The following is a 7,094-nucleotide window of genomic DNA, read 5'->3' on the forward strand; positions in this document are numbered from 1 at the left end:
TAGAATGGAATAAATAATAGATTGCAATCATAGAGATGAAAACACACAAGAATAAAAATCATGGTTAAATAATGTAACCATATAATTAAGCTCAAAATCTCACAGGTTGTGTGTTCTTAGCTCAAAAACCATATTCCAACTATATATATATCATGCAAGTTTCAAAAAGTTTTAACTCAAATCAATGTGAATCTCAAATGCCCTTTCTAAGAAAAATGAATTTCTTGCAATTTTTAACAAATTGACCAACATTTATTATTATATATATACTAAATGAAATATTGTGATTATGAAAAGCTAAAAGTTTTAGTTTATTCCCTATTTTCAATCAAACCAACTTCTCATATGCAAAAGGATAAACTAAGCTCAATAATCCATATTTTCTAAATCACAACTAATAAACTAAAAGTGCAATTCAAGCTAAATATCTAAGATATAAACAAGCCCAAAGTGCAAAATACAACAAAGTAAAAATAAACAAAAGTACAATAAGATAAAAATGTGCAAGTACTAAAAGAAAATTAGAACAAAATAAAGCAAAATAGAACAAAAGTGTGAAATAGTTCACCAAAATATAGACTCCGCCGATGATGGCGACCTCCCCACACTTAAATCACAGCGTCGTCCTCGATGCTCTCAATCAAGGTAGGTGTGAATGATCATCGGCTACATCTCTATCGTCGCCTGTCGAAGGATGTGCCTTTGGCTCTGTCGGCTGTGGCTGTGTAGGTGCCTGTGGCTCTGTAGGATGCTCAGCATGAGTCTCCTTCTGCTGGGCCACTACCTACTCATCCTCCTCCTGCTCAGAGTGCTCCGAGGGTGTGTCAAGCTCAGAGAGGATGTCAGTACGCCCCGAAGTCACAATCAGCTTCAGATGTGCATAGCGTCGCCTATTGCAACGCTCATACTGCTCATAGCGTCGCTGATTGCAGTGCTCCATCTGATCAAGGTGCTCAAAGCGGTGCTGCACAAGATGGTAGACCTGCTGTGATGCAGATGAAGGTGCTAGTTGAGATGGTGCAGATGGTCCTGCTGCAGCTGAAGAAGTAGCCAGCTCAGTAGCTGCTGCTATGGCTGCTCGGTCTCTGCGCCGGGCTACTAGGCGGTCACCAAATCAGTCACCCTAAGGAATAACTGATGAGCGGATAATTTATACGCTTTTTGACATTGTTTTTAGTATGTTTTTAGTAGAATCTAGTTACTTTGAGGGATGTTTTCATTAGTTTTTATGTTAAATTCACATTTCTGGACTTTACTATGAGTTTGTGTGTTTTTCTGTGATTTCAGTTATTTTCTGGCTGAAATTGAGGGACTTGAGCAGAAATCAGATTCAGAGGTTGAAGAAGGACTGCTGATGCTGCTGGATTCTAACCTCCCTGCACTCAAAGTGGATTTTCTGGAGCTACAGAACTCGAAATGGCGCGCTTCCAATTGAGTTGGAAATTAGACATCCAGGGCTTTCCATCAATATATAATAGTCCATACTTTAGCCAAGAATAGATGACGTAAACTGGCGTTCAACGCCAGCTTTCTGCCCAAATCCGGCGTCCAGCGCCAGAAAAGGAGCCAAAACCAGAGTTGAACGCCCAAAATGGCACAAAAGCTGACGTTCAACTCCAAGAAGGACCTCTACACGTGCAACACTCAAGCTCAGCCCAAGCACACACCAAGTGGACCCCGAAAGTGGATTTATGCATCAATTACTTACTTCTGTAAACCCTAGTAGCTAGTTTATTATAAATAGGACCTTTTACTATTGTATTAGGCATCTTTGATCAGTTGTATGCTATCTTAGATCACATTTGAGGGCTGGCCTCTCAGCCATGCCTGGACTTTCACTTATGTATTTTTAACGGTAGAGTTTCTACACTCCATAGATTAAGGTGTGGAGCTCTGCTGTTCCTCAAAGATTAATGCAAAGTACTACTGTTTTCTATTCAATTCATCTTGTTTCGATACCAAGATATTCATTCGTACTTCAATCTGAATGTGATGAACGTGACAATCATCATCATTCCCTATGAACGCATGCTTGACAACCACTTCCGTTCTACCTTCGACTGAATGAGTATCTCTTAGATCTCCTAACCAGAATCTTCGTGGTGTAAGCTAGAATGATGGCGGCATTCAAGAGAATCTGGAAAGTCTAAACCTTGTCTGTGGTATTCCGAGTAGGATTCAATGAATGAATGACTGTGACGAGCTCCTAACTCGCGATTGCAGGGCGTTAGTGACAGACGCAAAAGGATAGTAAATCCTATTCCAGCATGATCGAGAACCGACAGATGAATAGCCGTGCCGTGACAGGGTGCGTTGACCATTTTCACTGAGAGGATAAGATGAAGCCATTGACAAGGGTGATGCCTCCAGACGATTAGCCGTGCCGTGACAGGGCATTGGATCATTTTCCCGAGAGATGACCGAAAGTAGCCATTGACAGTGGTGATGTATCACATAAAGCCAGCCATGGAAAGGAATAAGACTGATTGGATGAAGATAACAGGAAAGCAGAGGTTCAGAGGAACAAAAGCATCTCTATTCGCTTATCTGAAATTCTCACCAATGATTTACATAAGTATTTCTATCCCTATTTTATTAATTACTTTCGAAAACTCCATTATTATTTTATATCCGCCTGACTAGATTTACAAGGTGACCATAGCTTGCTTCATACCAACAATCTCCGTGGGATTCGACCCTTACTCACGTAAGGTATTACTTGGACGACCCAGTGCACTTGCTAGTTAGTTATGCGAAGTTGTAAAGATATGTTTAGACCATGGTCCTGTGCATCCATTTTTGGTGCCATTGCTAGGGAATCAATTTCGAACAACAATTCACAACCTGAGTAGCAATTTCGCATACCAATAACCTTTTCCTTACTGTGAGCGGCCAGTGCCTCATCGCCCTGCTCCCAGGGTACCTCAGCCCGATGAGCTAGCTGTGTGACCAAACAAGCGAATGGCAAGTTGCCTCTGATATTGGCCCGGTACATGTATCTCCTGATGAGGCGTGGAAGGTACAACTCCTTCTCTAAGACACACCAAATCAGAACTATTATATCAGCCGGGATCTTAGTAGCATGAGTACTGGGCATGACATAGGTACATAGAATCTGCTGCCACAGCTTGGCTTCTTTCATCAGATAGTCGAACTTAATGCCTCTCGAAGTCTCTTTCTTGGATCCTTGCTCCCAAGGGGTATCAGGAAGGGCAACCGTACAATACACTGCATCCCAATCAAAAGACATGCATTTAATATCCTCCTCGGCCTGATGGAAGGCATCTTTATCACTGATCATAGGCTAAAAGTGGAGGATGTCCTCAATAGCCTCCTCTGTAACCAGAATCTGCATGTCTCTGAGATGAACGGCATCAAGGGTCGCTCGGTAGTAATTGCAATAGAACTCTCAGACCCAAGTCTCATTCACTCGCACTAGCTCTCTGTCAAGAAATAACCAACCCCTCTCCGCAATCCAACGCTCAGTATACTGCTTCAGATCGGAGGGTACATCTAGTCTCTTTTCCACAATGAGGTTCTGCTTATCAAAGTGCTCAAATCTGAGCTCACAGTATAGGTTGGAAAACTTATATGGGATGTTAGACGGCGTAGCTTGGTCAGCCTTATCCTTCTCATTAAGCATCCGCTCAGATAAGCCTGAGGTCACCGATTCAGTGGATGGCTGCGACCTTTTCCTCTTACTTGAGGTAACCTTGGCTGCCTTTCCCTCTGTTAGACATCCTGAAAATAGAAATTACAGGATACAGAATATTAAATAAAGTAGAGGAAAGAAAAGCAGGAAAATAAGCAAACAGACAGAAAAACAGAAATAGAAGGGTATTGACCTAACTTGAAACAAAATTAAAAACAGAAAAGAGGTTCAAAATCGCTTGGACAATCAAGGTTCTATTTGACACAGAATTTCGCCAAATAGTTCCTTGTCACCATCAAGCAAGTAGTTCAAATAAAGGGAAGCAAAGATGGGCTGAAAATGCTAGCCGACCAATTCATGAATTGAATTTGGCAGTAATCAAGTAGGAATAAATTTAAAATATGCCAAATTCAGTTCACAATTGGAAATTAATAGCATAAAGATTTTAGAAAAGTTCGACAGCATTCCAGTAGTACTTTGAGCGTTCCCGAATTAAAACAGCAGTAAACAACAAGTCACAAGAATTTGAAGGAATTCAAACAGATGCACCGAGCAGTAATTCCATATGATTTAGATAACATTAAGCAAAACAAAATAGCTCAAAATAGCATAGCAGCATTCCTTCATTGAGAGTGAACAAAAATAATGACTTGAAACACATCACCAAATCAGCAACAATGCACAAAAGCAGTAGATGCAGGTAGCATTTCTTCATTGAATTCAGTAGTCAATTGCAAGTGATAAATATTCAACAATTACACATAGCTCAATCCAAGAATGAAGTTCAATTTGAAATAAGGACTCAGTAGCAGGAATTGTTTGTTTTAAAACTAGCCACCAATAAGAAAAAGTAAGAATTTATAACGGGCAGCATTCATTTCTTTGAATTTAACAACCAATCATAAGTATTCAACATGAATTCAAACAATTAAGCATCATGAATCGAGTGATTAAGTTTAGATTAGAGCAAGAAATAAAATACAACAATAGTGATCTTCATTTGAACAGCAGCAGGCATAATCCACAATGTACTGAGCATCAATGCATGACAAGAACAAAGAGTTGCAATGAGCAAACAAATTGTGAACATGTAACATTAAAGCATCAGCATTGATCAATATATAATAGTATCAAATAACAGCATGTGAAAGCATGGAGCACCAAAATCATCATCACTCGACAAGCAGTGTTTAATCATCCATTTCAGACAGTAAAAAAAGAGCAAAAATCAGCCCTAAATCCTCTAACCACATCCTAACTACTTAACCACATGCAATTCTATCTAACCTAATCAAACAAAAACTAATCAACTACTGATATAAACTTGAAAAATGAACTAAAAGAAAATTTAAAAATAGAGTAAAATTGAAAGGGGAAGAACATGGAACCTGGGAGAGCAAAAATGGAAATGGAAAAGGAATTGGCAGCGACTGGAAGAGAACTGAGGCGCTACTGGCCCAGTGGTGGCGGTGCCACAGTGGTTCTACAGCGGCAGAGGGTGGCACGGTGAAGAGCACAGGGAAGCACACAAAACAGGGCTCCAAATTCTGCCATAAGTGCAGCGACCGGAAAGGAAACGGCTGAGAGAGAAGGAAGGGTTTGGTGATGGTGAAAGGGAATTCGCCGGCGATAATGGCTGTGGCGGTGCTGGTTGATGGAGGGTGGTTATGGGTTTTGGAGGGAGAAGAAGAAAAATGTAACGTTGAGGGGGAAGGGGTAAACGACGCGAGTGGGTAGGGTTTACGCGTAAGGGGTGTTAGTGAATTCAAACCCACGCGTACGCGTCACTGACACGTGTGCGTGGGTGGAGAGAAACGAAAGTGACGCGTACGCGTGCAGCACGCATATTCGTCGGGTGAAATTGTGCTAAACGCACAATTCCATCGCCGTTTTTGCACAACTCTCTGTTCAGTTTAAATGGGGCAGCAATTGCGTACGACGCATGCGCGTCAGGCACGCCCACGCGTGGGAGCCACAAAATGAAAGCGACGCGTACGCATGGGTGGGGTTGTGCTAAACGCACAATTCCAGCGCCGTTTCAGCCCAACTCTCTGTAACTTTTTACTAGAGAGTGAAATTTGCATCGACACACGCTCTTTTTTTTCTTTTTTTTTTTATAATACCAGAAATTAATAAACAACTAAACCATAAATCAAACGAAATAAACATAACTAAAATTGATAATTTAACTTATTACTAATATAAACAAAAAGGGAAATTAGAAAGAAATTACCATGGTGGGGTGTCTCCCACCTAGCACTTTTAGTTAAAGTCCTTAACTTGGACATTTGGTGAGCTCCTTGTCATGGTGGCTTGTACTTGAACTCATCTTGGAACTTCCACCAACGTTTGGACTTCCAATAAGCTTCAGCATTCCGAAGTGAATTTGCCAAGCCTTAAGGGCGTTCTTTGCAAGCTTGGAGCTCCCAAAGTTGATCCCCTTGCATCTAGCTCTTGAAATCGCGACCTTAATGAGTCTAGATTTGCAACTCCAACCACTGAACATCCTTCTCTTACGCTTAATGCCACAAAGCCTCCTAAGTTGACCATTCGTTTCAAGAATACCATACTCAAGTAGGACAGTAAAGCGAATAGAGATAAGTTTTACCCACTCAAGTGAAGGACTAGATGGCAACCTAGGTAGAGAAGTCTCCAACGATCTTGACAAAGCATATTCAACTCCCGTCCACCCTTTCCGAAGGACTTCCACTTCCTCATCATTCTCAAACTCACTTAGAGAAGGCTCTTCATACCCACGGAGTTTATTTGCAGATGTAAATTCATCACTCGGAAGACTTGATTCATGATCATCATCACCAAGGGAACTTGCTTCTTGATCTATCCCATCCAATTCTTCAATAGGAATATGCCATGGAGGTTGTGCACAAGCCTTCTTGACATCAATTTCAATCTTCTTGGAGGAATACTCTACAACTCTAGATTCCCATGGAGGTTCGGCATCTCCTAAGTCTTCGACCACTTCTTCCTCTTCGACTATTACGGCTTCCTCCACTTGTTCCAATACAAAGTCATGTTCTTCATTGTCCACCAGAGTTTCTAGTATCTCCTTCATGCTACGCTCTTCTATTGATTCTCCACATGTAGCTATGGGAGTACTTTGAGTGTCGAAGCGCAAAGAGGCTAAATTACCTACTACCTCGGTCAAGGTAGCTATGAACTCTTGTGTCGTCCTTTGCATCTCTCTTTGCTCTTGAAGAAGAACATTTAGAGTGTCATCCATTGGAGATTGGGGTGGATATGAGGGTTCATTACTTGGGAGGAAAGGTTCATGATATGAGGGTGGTTCATCATAATAAGGGTGTGGTGGTTCAGCACTCTCTATCTTTTCCACTTGTTGCAGAACACACTTCAATCACTTGTTCTCAAGTTGAGATTCTTTAGCCATGAGATCTTCGTGTGCTTTTCGGCTTTCCACTCGCTC

At 41.3% G+C, this 7,094-nt stretch overlaps 1 pseudogene; it reads right to left on the reverse strand.

Moving 5' to 3' along the window:
• Positions 1-784: 784 nt before the first annotated feature.
• Positions 785-4,530, reverse strand: LOC148576978 (uncharacterized; annotated as a pseudogene).
• Between the last annotated feature and the right edge of the window lie 2,564 nt (positions 4,531-7,094).

The sequence above is a fragment of the Arachis ipaensis genome, chromosome B1 (assembly GCF_059453495.1).
Source record: "Arachis ipaensis isolate K30076 ecotype BB chromosome B1, ASM5945349v1, whole genome shotgun sequence".
Lineage (NCBI taxonomy): Eukaryota > Viridiplantae > Streptophyta > Magnoliopsida > Fabales > Fabaceae > Arachis > Arachis ipaensis.